At 34.2% G+C, this 20,017-nt stretch overlaps 1 pseudogene; it reads right to left on the bottom strand.

Moving 5' to 3' along the window:
* Positions 1-537: 537 nt before the first annotated feature.
* Positions 538-18,098, bottom strand: LOC111157007 (annotated as a pseudogene).
* Between the last annotated feature and the right edge of the window lie 1,919 nt (positions 18,099-20,017).

The following is a 20,017-nucleotide window of genomic DNA, read 5'->3' as shown; positions in this document are numbered from 1 at the left end:
AAGTACTAAAGCACTTCTAGAAATTCATTTTATGAGTTTGTTTACCAAACACATTTTGCAAGAACCAACTATACAAAAAGTTCCTTTGGAATTTGGTCCACAAATTCACTTAACAGTTTGGAAATTTAAAACCTGCAAGAAAATGGGGAAGTGGGTAATCCCTAATCCTAACATGTTGTAATTATTAAAGGGATATACACACATACTAAAAAGTTTCACTCATAGAAGGCACAAACTGTAAGGAGGATATGCTTTCCGAGTGAAAACCAAGAACTAGCTTATATCCTTCTTTGTTTTGTGAGCACCACAGCTAAGAGAAAGTTAGACCGGTATTCACTGTCTACTCCTATAGCCAAAAAAAAAACAAACAAACAAACAAACTGGGATAAATAAAATTTAATTTCTCTTATTACATGCTTTCCAGCCTTTAATTGAGATGTAATTATGAAAGATCTAAAATTGTTTTAAAAAGGGGTGGTAACACAGCTATCAAAGCAATATTCAAGCATGATTTTGAGGATGCTTTCATGTTTACAGTTAGCATTCTTTGTCAAAAATCTTCATAATTACATGAAAAACTTTATCAACAGATTTAAAGGCATCTATTCTCTTGACTTTCCTCATTTCTTCATATAAGTCAATAATCGGCTTTGTTGACTAAAACTAGGGCTGAATTCTTTTTTCGAAGCTCTCTGTTGTCATCACTTCTACCTCTTTCCCCTCTCAAAATGGATTTCAATACAGATTTCATCATTACAGTCAAAAGCAGAATGAAAGACATATCTGCCTTCCCATTCATGGTCTTCTTCTAACCTTGGAAGTTGTCTTGATTTCTTGGAATCTTATCAATTAAGAATTTATTCTTCTGAGCATTGGCAGCCATTGTCTGACCCATTTCCCTCTTAGCTGATGGTTATTTCAACTGGCACCATCTTTCCATCTTTAATGTACTTTTCAGTGAGCTCACTATACTGAGAATCTGGGTTCTTCCATTCATTACAAAGAAGTTCTCCTACTTACAAAGACGTATGTAGCCATATTTTAGATCACTGATTTACTGCACAGAAGATGTAACTCAGGAACAGCCAGATGCATCGCTCCAGAGCTCAGAGCTTCCATGCCTTCTCCAGGCAAATATCTGCCCTTAAATCTCCACACGTTCACCACCCCCTGGTATTATTATTTCTTTATATGGGTTTAAATTACTATCTAATGTTCTTTTATTTCAGCTTGAAAAACTCCCTATATTATTTCTTATAAGCCAAATCTGAGACAAATCCTCTCAGTTTTTGTTTATCTGAGATTGTTATATCTTCTATTTCATCTTTGAAGCACAGATTTGCTGGATATTAAATTTTTCATTGCTGGTCATTTTCTTTCAGCTCTTTAAATATGCCATCCTACTGGTTTTTTTTTTTTTTTTCTTTTTTTTCCCTCCATGGCTTCTTCTTTAAAAAATATATATATATTTTATTTATTTTTATGATAGAGAGAGCACAAGTAGGCAGATTCGTAGACAGAGGGGCAGGCCGAGGGAGAAGAGAAGCAGGCTCCCAGCTGAACAGAAAGCCCGATGTGGGGTTTGATTCCAGGACTCTGCAATCATGACCTGGGTGGAAGTCACATGCTTAACCGACTGAGACACTAGGCACCCCTCCCTCCATGGGTTCTTATGATAAATAATCTGTTAATCCTACTACGGATCCTTGTATAGAAAGAGTCTCATTGTCCTTGCTGTTTTCAAGATTCTTTGCTTGATTTTTGGCTTTTGATGGTTTTATTATGATGTGTCTAGGACTGAATCTCTTTGAATTTGTTCTACTTGGAAATATATTTTTAGTTTTTTTTGTATGGGTAGAGTAACAGTGTTCATCACATTTGAGAACTTTTGGCCACTGTTTCCTCAAGTATTCTTCCTCTATTGCCCTTCTGGAACTCCCACAATTTGTATGTGGATATGTTCAATGGTGCTTTGTATATTTCCAAGCTTTATTTTTTAAAATTTTTTTCTTCATTTTTTATCTTCTGTTCTTCAGAGCAGATAATCTCAGTTAACCCTCCTTCACGTTCACCAACTCTTTTGCTATTCAGAAGACTCTGTATCTCATATATTGTACTCTTCAACTCCAGAATATTTGTTTGGTTTATTTTTACAATTTGCGTTTGTATCAGTATTCTCTATTAGTGAGATATCGTTCAGATACTCTCCATTCATTCTATAGCCATGGTTCTTTTAGTTATTTAGTTATTAAAACATGTTTAAAATAGCTAACTTACAATTCTTGCTAGTGAGTTCAATGTTTGAGTTACTTAGGGACCATATGCACTGACTTATTTTTTGTGTGTGTGTTGACCATACTTTCCTGCTTCTTTGCATATCTTATATATTTTTCTAAGTTGGACAAATCTGTAAATCAGATTCTCCTCTTCTCAGAGTTTATTGTCATTGCTATTGTTGCTTTTTTTTCATGTTGTTGTTATTGTAACTTGTTTATCTAGTGACTTTCTCATACTAATTCTGCAAAGTCTATACTCTTCGTCATGTATAGCCACTGGAGACTCTTCAGTTAGGTCAGTGATCAACTAATGATCAGATATTGATTTTCTTAGAATAATAAGACTCCCAATTTGTGCTGAAGGCTTGTGAGGCATGCATTCAATGCTCTGACAGACAGATTACAACACTGCTTTGTTCTTCACGTCCCAGTTGCACACAGCCTCCAGATCAGCCAGAGGAACAAGATTAGGACAGTCTCAGATTTATTTTCAGCATGTGCCCAGTCCTGGGCATGAATGTTTTCTAGATTCCCAAGAATATGTCAAAACTTTTCAAAGCTCTTTATGTTTATCTCATACCACAGCTTTTCCTTTTAAGTTTTTCAGTGAGTTTCTTGTCTGCCCCAGCTACATCACCACCTGAGGCAGCTGCAATGTTAAACCAATCGACACTGATTTTTTTCCAAACATGCCATGAAAACAAATTGAACAAACTCCAAATCACTTCTAATACAAATAAGCCTGATGTGATGTATTTCAAATAACTGCCAGATACGTGAAATAATAACAATTATTTGGGCGGTTGGGAAAGCTCCAAACCTATTCTTCTCTCTCCAACAGGTATTGGCTGCTGGTTTTCATGGCTACCATTATTACAAGACTGTTGGTTTGTAAGGCTCCCTTGGAGCTAGGGACAGCAGAAGGAGGAAAGGGCAATTTAACATTTCACAAAACTCAATCTTACTGAGATTCAGTTATTTTTCTTGAATAAATATTCCTTGGATTATTGCCAGGCTTTGGTTAATTTACAGAATTCTGTAAAAGTTAAATTTAATACTTTTTACCAGCGTTCTCATGCTTTTATAGAAGAGAAAATTTTCGGAGTTAACTAACCCTATTATTCTGGACGTGCTTTCCTATATATTGTTTTTCAATATCCGTAGTGGCTAATAAAGCTTCACTGAAACCAAAGACCTAAGACTCTAAATAATGGTCTTAGCTTAAAAATATCCTTTAAATCCAGTAATAATGCTACAGTTTATGTATTCTGCTCTCTCTATATAATATAGATATGGTTATAAATTAGATATATATATTAGAAACAAGAGAGAGAAGAAGAGCAAGATATTTAAAGAAGTGACTCATATTTGTAGGGGCTGGTGGCAAGTCTGAATCTTGAGCAATCTGGCAGCCTGAGGATTCAGGTAGAAGTTGATTTCAGTCCTAAATTCAAAGACTGGAAACTCATGCAGAGTTTCTGCATGGCAGTCTGGAAGTAGAATTCTTTCTTCTCTGAGAAACCTCAGTCTTTGCTCTTAAAGCTTTTCGTTAATTAGATAAAGTCCATCCACATTACGGAAAATAATCTCTTTCGGCTAAAGTAAAATGTTTTAAATGTTAGTCACATCTAAAAAATACTTCTCAGCAGCTTCTGGTGTTTGACCAAACACCACATTGAGACATAATATTAATCATCACACTTGCACATAAAGGCGGAGTTGAAATGGGATTCAAGGCTGCTGCTTCTAGTGACTTCGGGGCCTTTTCTCCTGTTCTCTTGGTTCTTCCCATCCATGTTTTGGCTTTATCTTTAGACAGGTAGATGCCGCAGTATTCCCAGAACGCTTTCATTTGTGCAGGACAAATCCTAAAGAAGAAAAATACAGCTTAAAAGCTCTTACAAACAAACAAACGAAAAAGAATGTGCTCAAACCCCTTTCAAATATCAACTAGCATCACTTTGGGCCAAATGTTCACATACTTATTTTAGAATTAATCTCTCTCTGGGAAGACAGAATTGACTCTCTTCTTACAAGGTCCAGTCTTGTAGATGAGGCTAAGGCCAGTGTCTCTGAGTCCCACTGCATGGAAAAGAATAGACAACCGGACAAATTCCGGCTCCCTTGGAAATGTTGAAGGGGAATGGATACAAAGTAGAAAACTGCAATGTTCCTCATCCTCTACGAACCAAAACTGGTTCGAAAGACAACAGCAAAAACAGCAGCAGGAGCAGCCACAGGACAAAGTACAGACTGAAATAATTAAATAAGAATAGAAAAGCCTAACCAAACACTATAATAAATAAAACTAGGGCATGACTATATCTAGAATACTGTTAATTATTAAAGAATACTTTGAACAAATTATGCCAATATTTTATTTTTTATTATTTTGAACTTATTTTGTTATGAAAAGAATCTTTAGAAATTTACAAATTAAAAGTATTTATTTTTAAAAAGTATTTTTAAATAAGTAGAATGTTTAAGTAAAACAATGAAATAGAGAAATTAAATTGCTGTCATCCCTAATTTTTCACCAAAAAGATCTAGTTACAGATGTGGTTTTATAAATAAGTTCTGCCAACCTCAAGAAAGATGAGGAAGAAATAATTGCAAGATAATTCAGAGAATTGAAAAGGAATGCAATTATCTATTTCATTTTATGAAGGTATTGTAACATCAATACCAAAATAAGACAAATAGAGACAAAAAATAGAAAAGTATGGCTCAATCTAATTTATAAGCATAGATGCAAAAATCCTTAAAAAAAAAAAGATAGCAAATTTAAACGTGCAAAAAAAATTACTAGGCAAATTTGGCTTCAGGTGTGCAGACAGTATTTCAACATTATAAATCTATTCATGTGAATCATCCCATTAATGGATTTAATGGTTAAAATTCATTTTGAAAAAACATTATTAGGAGAATACAAGAAAATAGATAAAAAATAAAATTAACAAACATTAATGATGAAATAATCTGAGATATTTAATGCATACCAGTGATAAAAGTTCTGAGCAGAGGAAAAAAAGGTAAAAAACTCTAAGTGAAAAATACTTTTTACAAAAACCTACAGTAAACTTCACACTTAGTATTCCATTTTAGAAGTATTCCAGTTAAATTCAGGTGGAAACCAGTCATAACCATTATAACACTTAGAGTTCTATTACCAAACAGAACCAGCTCCAAACTCTTCTTAAAAGGATAAAGACTGATTTTATTCAAAACTTTCAATATGGGAAAAGAGATCCCTGTATAGAACAGGGCTCAATTTTGAATACAATAAGACAGCTGAGGATTTATAGCTAGGAATGGGGGTGTGGTTCAGTGTACGGAAAATTACTAAAAAGAGGAGACATCAAATGTTGGAGGGGATTCTTGCTGAGGAGGGCCAGCATGACCAAGTAAGAGGAAGGAAGGTTAAGGAATTTGACTAGATATTGAGACTAATCACTTAAGAGGGAGGTAGATTCTATCTCAAGGAGCAGCAGGGTTCTTGCTAAAACTAAGCTGTGCGTGTCAGACAAGGACAGCGGCCAAGGTCAACACCTTGTCAAAAACAACCTGACTGAAGTTTGGCCAAGGACAGCATCTTGTCACCTTATTTTACTAAAAATTCAAGATAAGCAATGAAGTAAGAAAAAAAAGTAACAAAAATTTGAAAATAAAAGCTAATTTTTCCTTGCTTTAAAATTTTACTTTATCTATCCAGAAAATCCAAAGGACTCTACAAATTGTAGAGCATGCTGATTTGCTGGATAAATTTAAAAAATGGGAATACCAATGGCATTGTAAAAGCAGTAGCCACTTAGGAAAATAAACATGCCTGTAAGATGTTTTACCTTTTCTATCAAAAAAGTCTATTTAGAAAAATAATTTTGGGAAAAAAATGATAAAATCATTATTGAAATACATAAAAGATGAAGCAAAAAAATGAGAGAACCCATTTCATGAATAAAGAAATACAATTTTGATAAAATTATTATTAATAATAATAATTAAGGCAAAAAATAATTAAAGCCAACTTTTACTAAGCATCTTCCATATGTCAAGCACCTTTTCCAAGTACTTTACAAAATATACTTTATTTAATTCTTACATCATTCTGAAATTTCACAATGATCATGTACATTTTAAAGGTATAAAACGTTTAAAGGCAGGCAAAGGTTAACAATTACTTACTATCACAATGGAAGTAAGAAGCAGAAGTGGAATGAACACTATCTAATTATTCTTTTTATTTTTTAAATTTTTTTAAGATTTTATTTATTCATTTGACTGAGAGAGACACAGTGAGAGAGGGAACACAAGCAGGGAGAGTGGGAAAAGGAGAAGCAGGCTTCCTGCCAAGCAGGGAGCCCAATGCGGGGCTCGATCCCAGCACCCTGGGATCATGACCAGAGCCGAAGTTAGATGCTTAAAGACTGAGCCACCCATGTGCCCCAAATGAACACTACCTAATTTAAAAATCTAACATAGCTCCAATTTTAAAAAATCTAAAGGATAAAGTAATTGTTGATGTATGTTTCTGTTACATAATTTGGTAAGTTTTTCTCTACCAAAAATTTTAATAAGAAGAAATGAAGCAAAGTATATTCTAAGTAAGCAGAGGGTTAGTGGTAAAATACAACAGTGTTTGTTCACTCTTACTCATAGGTAGGGGGCAAAGTAAGATGTATTCACAAATGCACCTAGAGAAATAGTGTCATTTCAACATTTGTCAGACTAATATATATATAAGGTAGGTGGATCCTTGATGAATTTTAGTAAGTGATCATGCTTCCTATTATAGATAATTCACCTGTCTATGATGTGTTAGGTAAAACTGAGAAGTCAAGAGAAGAGGCAGAGAATGCAATTAGAAGGACACAGTAATTGTCCAAAGGAGAGATGATGCCCACTCAACAGTAAACATAAAGTGGGTGAGAACAGGACTGAGGAGGGAAGCATTAAAGAACTAAGAGAGCCTAGACATGGGGATGGTGGGAAGCCGAATGCCATTTATCTCGCTTTCATGATTAGAGTTAGGATGAAATGGATCTACACATTGAGACAGGAGAACAGGGGGTGGAAAGGAAATTATTAAATATGCTTAAGCTTTTTATGGAAATCCAGAGTAATGGTTCTGCATCTGAGTCCAAAACTCAGGAAGGATGTCAGGACAAAAGCAAAAGTCAGACAGCATTAAATTAGGAAAAGGATGAGCTAAAGACAGAATGCTGAAGAATTTGATGTGTTATCCACAAAGGAGGAGGTGGAGGATTTTGTGGGAAAGGCAGAAAAGTGAGAACTTAAAGGGTAAGAAGAACTATGAGAGAGGCTAATAATGGCATCAAGAGAATAGAGTTTCAACAAGTGAGTGGCCCATAGTATAAACAATAACTTAGTCAAACTTAGGAATAGTAAGATAAGAACAGCAAGACCCCATTGCACTTGGCAAGGTGTTGAGCATCAGATGATTCTGTCAGTTATTGCACTGCAAAGTGAATTATGGCAAATTTAGTGTCTTGAGTTATCAGGCAATGAGAGGTAGGAGGTCAAAGAGCAGACTATATCTGTATGAAGATTCATTGAGAAACATAAAGATGGGGCAGTCAGAGGGAAGCAGCAGCAAGAAAGGAAGGTGGGATGAGGGAAATGGGATATTGTTATTGTTGTTAAACAATAAGATGTTTTCAATCTTAGAGGAAAGAGCTAAAAGAGGGAGAGTTTTAAAGAGAGACATAATTTACGAAGTCAGTTCTTAGAGGTTACTAAAGCTATAAGCAAAAGTGAAATCCAAGTTCATGTTCCATCAGAGGTAGAGAGAACCATTTAGGAATAAAATGTTCTTCAGGGCTGGTCTGCACACCAGCAGTATTCTTCAAGGACTGGTCTGCACACCAGCAACATCAGCAGTAGGTGGTCCACTGAATTAGAATCTCTACGTCTGGAAACCAGAAATCCACCTTGTAACAAGATCCCTGGGTGATTCCTCTGTATTTTAATTTTTTCATAATGTCATGAGAGATAGTTCACAAAGAGATGTTAAAAGCCTTTTTCAGATAAGATTTTTAAATCCATCATTATTATTATAATATCATATATAATCGAGGAACGAGAGCACAAGGAAAGTGAATAGGAATTTGAGAAGATGAACTTCCTGTCTCAGGCTTTCATCTAGGGAGGTAAACGTGAAATTAGTTTTCCTTTTCACATAATGTACACTACCATTAGCTCTATTAATTGTATTTGCTAGTTCCAACTTGTATATTACATATTTATATATTTAAATGCATGGGATATATGTGTGCAATCTGATAAGAAAAAATTAGCTATCTTAGAAAGCCAACATTTCAAAATATTCCTACGAGCCCTATTGTTGAGCAAAACTTTGAAAAATTAGATTAAAATGATCATAAATGAGGAGTGATTTGCTATGAAATACAGCAAATATATGTAATATGTCATATGCATATGAAATAATATTTGTTGACCTGTTTCCCATTGGATTTGACTCTCTATGCAATGACAACCCAGTTTTAAGAAGAGTAACACAAACTGAGGAAGATTAGAGTTCCTGGCTCTTTATTAGACTTTACATAACTTTTTGGCCCTTCCTTTATCATGCCTCTTCTGGAGAGTCCTCTGATCTCTTGAGATGTTCACTATCAAATAGCTGTGTTATCCAATGAAAATGGTTTTAAAAGGAGTCCCCCTTTAGCCCAGAAAGAAGCACATATGCCAGTGAGATGATTTTTATTCTAATATAAGAATTAATTCCTAGACTAGAATTTTGGGAATACAAAAATTATGTAACTGTTTTCTTCTAAAACTTTACTGAAGTTTTAGTTTGAATCTTGATTTCTGCATAATAGCAAATTATAGTAAAAGAGTTTTTAGAGTTACTCCATGTTAATTCCATTATTAGGTATTTCTCATTTCTTGCTTTTCTTTTCTCCAAAAGACATCTCAGTTCTGGGAGTCCTGTGTAATAAGATTGAATCAAAGAATGCATCTGGTTTATGGTCGTCTTGTAGTTTTAGCTCACACAATGAACAATTGTGCCATGTACAGTTGTGCCTTCTGATCTTTGCCTTGCCCAGCTGCACTCATGAAGTAGCTAGTTCTTCTGCACCTGAGTTTCTGCTGACATTCAGGTGAACTCCATCTAATAAGCTTCTTGCTCTTTTCTGTATCTTCTGGTCAAGACCACATTTTAGCATCAACTCTTTCTCTCAACTAATTTTAGATTCTTCTCAGCAGCATGGTTGCCCACTCCACGTTAAGGTCACGGTCAAGAAAATCCAGGGTATCTCTAAAACACTATCCCTCAGATTTATTACTTGGTGTTGTAATTATCTGGAATGAAGAGTTAATCATCTCAACTCTGATTTCACAAAAAGTGTCTGTTGGTTCTATCATCTGCTGCAAACTTTAATAGGATAGGTGGCAGAAACAGGTCTCCCAGCAACCAACCACACGTCTGATTGTTCTTTACCAAGGGACACTCCCGCTCTTCTAATCAATCAGACAAGAAAGGGATGTTGTGGCTTTTCATCTTCTCCCTTTCCACTATATTAAATACATAGGCTGAAATATGTGATAGTAGAGAGTTAGATAAATACCATATGATATAGTAATTCTACTACTGGGTATTTACACAAGGAAAACAAAAACATCAATTTGAGAAGATAAATTCACCCTTATGTTTCTTGCAACATTATTTACAGTCATCAAGATACGGAAGTGACCCATGTGTCCCTCATTCTATATTCTTCATCTATATTCTTCATCATACATATATATAATATCATATATATATATATTCCTTAGGATATTTTTCATCCATAAAAAAGAGCAAAATCTTGCCATTTGCAACAACATGGATGGATCTGGAGGAAATAATACTAAATAAAATAAATAAGGTGGAAAAAGACAAATACCATATGATTTCACTCATGTGTGAGATTTTAAAAAGAAACAAATGAACAAAGAAAAAGAGAGAAAAAAACTCAAAAATACAGAAAATAAAACGATGGTTACTAGAAGAAGGTGGGTCAGGAGATAGGTGAAATAGATACAGGGCATAAGAAGTACAAACTTCTAGTTACAAAATAAATAAGTCCTGAAGCTGAAAAGTACAATATAGGGAATATGATCAATAAGATAGTCATAATGTCATTTCATAACAGATGGTGACTACAGTTATTTAATGGAGTTCTGACTAATGTATAAAATTGTGGAATCATTATGTTGTTCACATGAAACTGTTTAACGGTGAGTCATAATATACTTCGATAAGAGTTAAAAATAATTAAAATATATAGAAGGAGAAAAAAAGAAACTGAAATATGTGATAGTAGAGGATTAGAGAACTATATTTAGGAAATTTATGAAAATAAAATTTAGAACTATGACAACTCAGCCATAAGTTTTGCTAGATAGAAAGTCTAAATTAAAGGTCAACTTTATTAGATTCAATACACCATAACATTTATCCTTGAAATTTAAATAGAATTTACTAATAAACTATTTACACATAAAGTTCTAAAATAACTTACAGTGGCCTTATTATAAAGTAAGGTCTTACAGGAAATAAATTACAGGAAAAAATATGTATTTCAAAACTAGAAGAAATTACAGTCAGAATTTTATATCTATAATGAGTAAGTTTAGATTTAAGTGAAGTAAAATAACCATACATCAAATTTTTGCAAAAATTAAAGAGAAATGAAAGAGCAGACAGATTTTAAATTAGACGCTGGAAGGGCACCTGAGGTGCTCAGTCAGTTCAGCACCCAACTCTTAGTTTTACCTCAGGTCATGCTCTCAGAGTCATGAGATCAAGCCCCACAGTGGGTTCTGCCCTGGGCATGGAGCCTGTTCTCCAAGATTCCTTCTCACCCTTTGTCCCACCCCCTGCCACTTGCATAGGCATGCACTCTCAATAAATAATAAACAAACAAATAAATATTAGATATTAGAATAAAAATTAGTTTGAGAATAAGTAAGAATAAGCCATTCATTTTTGCGTATGATAAGAGGTAAATCACCTTAACTTAAGTAAGAATAACAAGCCAGGACCAATTAGTTTCAAAAAATGAGAAAACAAAATGTTCTTGCATATGATCTGGACCTTATTTAAAATATAATATCAAAGGGCACTTGGGTGGCTCAGTGGGTTAAAGCTTCTGCCTTCGGCTCAGGTTATGATCTCAGGGTCCTGGGATCGAGTCGTGCATCCGGCTCTCTGCTTGGCAGGGAGCCTGCTCCCTCCTCTCTCTCCGCCTGCCTCTCTGCCTACTTGTGATCTCTGTCTGCCAAATAAATAAATAAAATCTTTAATATGTATATATGTATATATGTATATGTATACATATTAAAGGAGATTATATATGTATATATGTATATATTAAAGATTTTATTAGACATTTTTAAATATGTTTTTAAATATTTTAATAAATACATATATATATAATATCAAAATAAATTTCTTTAACGTGTTTTGAGGTGTGATTGTAAAAGAATATGAGGAAATTTTTTTTTATATTTTGTGAACCTATCACATATATCCAGATACATTTAATCTTGGGGATGATATCTTAAATAGGTGATGGGGAGAAAAGAGGTGATATACAATTTAACATGAAACCTTATGGATCATACCAGGATAAGCGTGAAGAGCAATAGACAACCCTAAAATTAAAAAAATAATAATCACATTTAATTTTCAAAACGGATTTTTCATTCCACCTCAATAACTATAAAAATATATATGCTGAAAATAACATAATTTTGATTTAACAGTTACTAATAAAATGAAAGAGATTCTTGTATTCATTGATGGTAACTTAATACTAGTTCTAAATATTCCATAAGGACCCCAAATAGATTTTTTTGTTTCTGCATTAACTGCACAACTGTACTGAAACTGTTTTCAACCAAATATGTAACTAAGAAATGTTATAATAAGTAGTATCTTTGTAAATAATTGTAAAAGGATGTGATTTGGTTTCATTTAATTTGAAGTGAGTTTCCGAGGTACATACTTATTTAGAATTATGTTTCTTTGATATATCAACCCTTTCATCGTTATAAAGTACTCCTCTTTATTTTGAAATGATTATTTCTGATATTAGCACGCCAGCTTTTTTTATGCTTGAAGTTTACATGGTCTATATTTTTCAATCATTTAACTTTCACTTTCAGCCTGTATTCTCATGTATCAGGTCTTTCTCCTTTAAATAGAATTACTTAAGACTTGCTTTTTTTTTTTTTTTAAACCCAGATTGGCAATCTCTACCTTCCTTTTTTTTTTATTCTCTACCTTCTTAATTAGACTTTTGTTTTTTAGTTGTTTAGTCCAACTATATGTAATGCAATTATATATGTGGTTGAATTTGTGGTTTGTTTACCATTTATTTTATTTATTTTCTCCTTTACAGCTTTATTACAGCTTATTCAAATGCTTATTTTCATATTCTTTTTATATACTCTATTACTTTTTAGCTGTATCACTTTGGGTTTTTTGTTTGCTTATGTATTAGTACTGTAGAAATTGTACAACCACCCTTAAATTATGACAATCTGCTGTGAATTAATATCATATCACTCTTTGTAGACTGAATAAATCTTAAAATATTATAATTCCATTTATATGTCCTCCCATTATTTGTGCTACAATCTTAGATGGTTTACTTCCAAGTAAACCATAGCACATATTTATAATTTTTGCTTAAAAATATCAATGGTTACCCTCTATTAAACAATGTTTGTATTAAAATGATTGAATTTCTAACAAAAAATGATAATGGAAAATAAATATGTCAGAACCTATAGGATATATTAAAAACATTGACCAGAGGAAATTTGATGGCACTATACACTTTTGTAAGTAAAAAAAAAAGTAAATGAATATAAGTGAATTAAACTCCCAGCCCAAAAACCTAGAAAAGGAACAACAAAGTACACCAGAAAAAGGCACAAGATGGAAAATAGTAAAAGGGAAAACCAAAGTGACAGATAATAGAAAAAGAGTAAACCTAATAACGAATGAATCAAAATCCTGGTGTTTGAAAAGTATGATTAAATATATAAGTTACTGCCTAACCTGGTTAATTTCTAAAAATATCTTACCAAAGCACAAAAATACAAAATAAGAAATAAGCAAGAAGGGCAAATAACCATTGGTACAGAAGAAAATATATATATTTTTAGATCAAGACATTTTGAAGACTTCTATGCACATAAGTGTGAACATCACATTGGAAGGGATTTTTTTTTTTTAATTTAAATTCAAGTTAGTTAACATGTAGTGTAGTATTTGTTTCAGGAGCAAAATTTAGTGATTCATCACTTACACATACTATAACACCCAGTGTTCATCACAAGTGCCCTCCTTAATGCTCATCACTGATTTAGCCCCTCCCTTATCCCCCTGCCCTCCAGCAACCCTCTGTTCTCTATCATTCAGGGTCTCTTATGGTTTGCCTCCCTCTCTGGGAAGGGAATAATTTCTTATTGAAATACAGACTAAGACAATTAACCCATTAGAGGTAGAAAGCCTAAAGAACTGATGTCTGGATGACATAGAAAATTTCACCATAGAACTACAGATGGTTTCACAGGCAATTTCTGCCAAATCTCTAAGGCTCCAACAGTTCTGATGCAGTTGTAGGTATTTTATTATTTTCTGACTTCTATTTGATCCTTTTTAGAGTTTTCATTTCTCTTATAAAATTCTGTATTTCTTCACCTATTCCTTCCTATATTTAAAAAAATTAATACTTGTTTTAAAATCCTTTGATTTGCATTAATTCTGATGACTAGATACTCAGAATTTGCTTGTTTTCTTTGTTTATTTTATGTGTTTATTTTATTTCTGCTTACTTTCTTTCTATTTATTTTAATTTTTTTTATTCCAGGTTTTATTTAAAGATTTAAAAAGTGCAGAATGGAGTATATTTTTAAATTGTACTTATTGTGTTCACAGAAATCACAAGCCTTGTTCTGTAGCTGGCAGTTATGATAAGGAGTTGACTATTTTGATTCCTCCATGATTGATCTGATCTGAAACTGGCCACACTTTTATTGAGTACATTTAAACTGAATGAAGTCTTTAAACTCTATGCCAGCATCACCAAAAGGCTAAACTTTTGATCTTCTACGGTTTGAGCCGAGAGGGAATTGTTCCAGTTTCAGATAGTTTTTCTTCAACTTTGTATTCAGTTTTGTCAGGACCCCAGAATCCAAGCACATGGAGAATATACGACATTACATAAATTCCCTTTGATTTACTACCTCTTCACTACTGCTTCCTTGGTTACAGTCTGACAAGAGAGTGGCAGAGAAACATTGTGTTTAAGCTATTTATTTTCCCTTTTGGGGCGCTCTAGATATCAACCTAACCCTCTAGCTTATGCTGCCACTCAAAGCTTGATTTATGTCTTCTCAGTCCTGCAAATCTTCCAATCTCCAGTGGATGACAGACCCACTTTTCTGCATACCTAATCTATCGATGATGCCATGGTTCTCTGCTAACATGTGAAGGATTTGTACTTCTATTTAATGAACCAAAACTTTCTTGCACCCACAGTGTTTCAATAGTGTCATAAAAAATTTATGACTTTATTTTATCCATTAATCTTTCTTTCTCTTTTTGTTAAAAGTGACAATTATTAACATTTTACTACATTCTAACTAGAAGTGAAAATAGCATCCTTAATTTTTAACTAAGGGCATAAAATGTCATTGTTATAATATAATAAACATTATATATTTAAGCAATTTCCTTTACAGACCCATCTTACTCTATGTAAGAGATGTTAACATCTTCCTCATTGTTGCTGGACTTTACCAAATAATCTGTCATTTAAAGGATTGATGTTGTATTAATTGATAGCACTCATGTCATGTCATTCCAGGATTTGTCAAGTATTTTACTAAGATCTTTTATGACATAAATAAGTAAAATATTTGATGTTATCTCCCAAGGTTCTGTAAATCCATGTTGTACACCAATTATAACTGTGGTTTCCTCTGTTATAGAAACAATGACATTTGTTAAAGGAATTATTTTTCTATGAAATAATTTGTAAGGACTGTGTATACTAGCAACCCCATTGTATCCATCATAAATAATTACGTTAAAATAGAATTTCCTCTGTCAATTTTTCATTCCTTAGACAACTTATATATGCTATTAGTTAAATTTCATTTGTAACATAGGATGATTTCAATGAGTTGTAATAAAAATTTGTTGTACTATAGTCTGTTACATGGTTATTTGTAAAATGTTTTAACATCTCATTGATTCTTCTTAAAAACAGTATCATTGCTTGATTGGACAGAGATATAACTTCACTTGAATTTTTTATTAGTGTATTAATAACCCTTCTCACATTTAGTAAGGTTAATTTTCCTCCAGTATTCCATGGCTTATCAGAGTTATTACTTCTTGCTATTTTTTACATAAAATTGATGCTTTTGTCTTGCTGATTAGAAGACTTTCAAACATTTCAAAGATAATATTCAATAGTTTCCCTCTGTGTGTCAGAAGCAAGATAAGCCTTTTCAAAAATTTTTGATAAATGTGGGCAAAATATTTACTTAATCTTGACAGTTTCCTTGCTTCATTAAAACCAATGTTTTGGCATAGGTAGAACTGTGGACAAAGATATAAAAATAAATTCAATTATTCATAGAATGTCAATCATAAACTTTATGAAAGAAGTTTTCAAAAATATAGTAATATATAGAATAATCACAAATGTGACAACAGAAAATGAAGGCTAACACGGATCTCTTGAGTTGGTGGTTCAAATACGCAGTTATTGACACAATTTTCCAAAATAGTAAATTTCTAGAAAAGTTCCAAGCAAAAATATATCTCCCCAATAACATATCTATATGCAGACCTTGAAAATCCATTGTATAAGAAATGCTTCAAAATATCATTTATTGATAACAAAAATGGATAATCATGGGAGTTTTTACATACATGAATATTCTGGAGACATTTTACTGTTATGCAGGATGCATGAAAATTCTTCTATGGGAAAGATTTTCTCAAATATCATGGGCCACCTAGAACCTCACATCCATACACTAAACCTATTTATACTTTTCAGTCACTGGGACACTGAAGAATAGAGTAATTTCCAAATTTTACTGTAGAGACATGGCCACTTAGAGAATCAAAGCTTAAACAAATTCACAAAAACAGAAATCAGAAAAGTTAAATTTTTCAGTGTAAAAAAACCTGGAAATTATTAAACAAAGGAATAATATTAGGTACTGTCCAGGACTAATAGCATGTTGAAGAGAAACCAGTTCATTTTTCCAGCAACGCATCTACCACAGACATGAGGAAAATCCATATAAAACACTTCCCTGTGAGAGCAACTGAATCATGCTGGGTTTTATGAAGGAGCTCGTAAAACATTTTCTCTATTTCCTCTGTGATAATTGAATTCTATTTCCCCTAGAATATATTTTGGATTTGTGTTTGTTTGGGTTTTAGTCTTAATAGAGGATTATTTTGTCTAAGTCAGCACAATTAAAACATCTCCAACAATACATAAAACTATACATAAAATATAGAAAAGATCCAAAATTTTTCCTTCATATGACATGCCAGTATATGTAAGAGAAAGTATTGTTCATGGGGCAAGAGAAAAACGATTTGGGCAATGACCTAATTAGTTAAGCATTACCATCCAAAGACCAGGTAAACCACAGTTTCAGTCAGAAAAGCAGTATTGCAAGAGTTCCTGTAAAGCAGGATGTACGTACTTCATTTTCCTCTCCCTGTCACATTTCATGCACAGCCTGACTATTCTCGATCATGATTCTCTGCCTTCTTTCACAGAAGAAAGATTATTTGGAGTGGTCCTAAAACAGTTGAGGAAATGCCTATCCCGATAGCCAATTTTAGCCATGAAAAATAACAGAAATGACAAAGTTAAAAAAAAAAAAAAAAAGAATGCATTGGGTTTCAGAAGCACCTCCCCTAATAATTTTTAAGAAAGTTTACCATAAGTATTTCCAAAACCATCAGGCATTACAAAATATTGTACAATGCCCTGTGTATGGGAGTAAACACCTGTTTAGACCATCTGTCGAATTCTGTGCAGTAACTAGTTGTGTTCAACTCTTCCATCTCAGGAAGGTCAATAATCATCTGAATTCCTCTTTATCCACAGATCTCCTCAGCCTACTTTTAACAATGGAATAAGAAACTGATGTATGGGTTAAGTCCCCTGGTTCTCCTGAAGTGTCCTAGTTTCAATTATGTTTCAACAATATGTTATTGTGAACTTACAGAAACAGTCTCTCAGCCATGAAAAACTCTCTCCCAAACTTTTTTTTGTTTAAAATTTTTAATTTAATTTAAATTAAATTTAAGACCAAGCAGAGGCACTTTCCAAAAACCAGAAATGAAGCCAAATCATGAAATCACTCAATGCTTATAGAAGACAGCTCTGATTGGGGGGTGGAGGTTGTCATCTCAGATTGCTTTGGCAAAAACACAGGTCTTTGGCTGCTCTGGCTCTTTTTCCTCTTTCTCTGCCAGCCCACCAAGAGACCCCAAGGGGAAAGTGCTTTCACGGTTCTGGGTGGAGGAGACCTGGCCAATTACCGGCATTTGAACAGAGCAGTTGCTTACAAAGCTGTGTTTTCCAAGGCGAAGTTTTCCCCGCAGCGGTCACACCGAAATGGGTTAATTCCTGAACCCAGGAGCATGTGCTTTTTTTTTAAGGTCCTGAATACCACTGTCTCTTACCCCACAAGCGGGGCACTGAAAAGCTCTGTCCGGGCCATGCAAACTTGGTCGTTCATGCTGCGGGCAGAAGGAGCAACGCAGAGTTGGTAAGGATACTAAACATTTTCCAGTCGATCGTCACCATCTGCGTAGGCAAGGGCACTAGAAGTGCTTTGAAGTGTGGGTAACCCTTCAGGGACACCTCCATCCTCTGAGCCTTCGGGCAGTGCCCCTCCTGCTGCTCCCGGACAGGCTGGGGCGCTGGCAGGAGGGCACAAGGCTCACAACATCTCCCCTTCCCACTCCCCCAGGCGCTGCACGGACCCTCTGACGGTCTCTGGTCCCTGCACCAAGCGGGTGGACAGCCTGCAGCGTGCCTGCGAGGTGGGAACTCTCCCACAATAGATTTAATAGTCCCCCCCCCTTAATTTCTAAGAAAAAGGCCTTTTATTTAAAATTGATTATCCTACTCTATGTTGGTCAGAGAATGCTCTTTGGATTATTTGCTTCCTTTAGAATTCATTAAGGTTTTCTTTGCAGTCAAAACTAGGGTAATCGTTACCGTAAACTTAGAAAGGACAGATATTCTCTATTTGTATTGCAGCTTTGATACGTATTTATAAAACCTGCATTGTCCATTACGTTGTTTAGATCTATATTCCTTGATCTGTATTGGACTGAGAGACGTGTTAATTTCTTGTATTGTTAGTTCGATTCTATTTCCTAGCATGTGCAGCTCCGTATTCTCTCCGCGAAGAACCGTGTTGCAGGTAAGGTATGAGAGCGATAGTAACTAAGATAGTAATTGTCATAGTTTCGTTGTGAACTATACCTTTCAGCTTTATTTTTACTTATTTATTTTTTATTTGACAGACAGAGATTACAAGTAGACAGAGAGAGGAAGGGAAGCAGGCTCCCTGCTGAGCAGAGAGCCTGATGTGGGGCTCGATCCCAGCACCGACATCATGACCTGAGCCGAAGGCAGAGGCTTTAACCCACTGAGCCACCCAGGTGCCCCACCTTTCAGCTTTATAAAGTAACCTTTGCTTTTTCAGGTGTTCCTGGTCTGAATTCTACTATCAAGTATGAGACTCCTGCTTTGCTGTTCATTTACCTAGTCTTGGTTTATATTTGTCATGCTTTTATATTTAAGCGTTCTAAGTACTGTTTTATGAGTTGAGTGTCTCTTATACATGGTGAAATGTCAGATTTCACTTTGTTAGCTATCTGAAAATCTTTGGAATTGGTGACTTAAATAAGCAAAATCCATGTTTATCTGATCAAATGCTTCGTTTGGGTTCTTTTTTTTTTTTTTGTAGTCTATGTGAACTATTTTGTTTTGTCTCTCCTGTATAGATCTTTTGGTATATCAGAAGTGAGTCAAGGGAAAAATACTTCCTCAGTTCATGTTTATTTTGGCATTTTGAAGTCAATCTGACTGGATATGAAATCTTTAGTTATTATTTTATTTCCTTGATGAAGGAAATTCACTATGCTATATTCTTGGGGCACAAACTATAGCTGTCAAAAAGTCTGATGTCGATTCCATTTTCTCTCTTTTCTGAACAGGAGGATCAAATGTTCCTTTCTTCCAGGACATTCCTGGTTTACAACAATTGCCCTGTGTGTTCATTCCTCTTACTCTCCATCTCCTGGGTTGGGTAATAAATTATCTGGTCACTCAAATTAAAAGCAATTTAGACTTTTTCCTGAGATGATTTGAGTTCTCCCTTTTACCTTAGAATTCAAAAATTTTACCAAAATATGCTTCAGCATTGGCAACTCAGAGTTGATTTTCCCAAGTATGACATGCGTTCTTTCAATACACGCTTACTTCCAAGTCATCTCTATGTCAGCAGACTTTCCTTGGATTATAGTTTTTGCCTCTTGTCCCATTCCATTGCTTTCCTTCTTTTCTTAGTATGTCCCTTCACTCACATGCTATCTTGCATTGCTATTGCTTTCTGTCAAATCATTTTTATATATGTCTTATTCA

This window comes from Enhydra lutris, unplaced genomic scaffold (genome assembly GCF_002288905.1).
Source record: "Enhydra lutris kenyoni isolate GAN:26980312 unplaced genomic scaffold, ASM228890v2 scaffoldscaffold51, whole genome shotgun sequence".
NCBI classification, from domain to species: Eukaryota; Metazoa; Chordata; class Mammalia; order Carnivora; family Mustelidae; genus Enhydra; species Enhydra lutris.
Note: the sequence above shows the minus strand (reverse complement) of the source record. Positions and strands in the feature narration are given on the sequence as shown.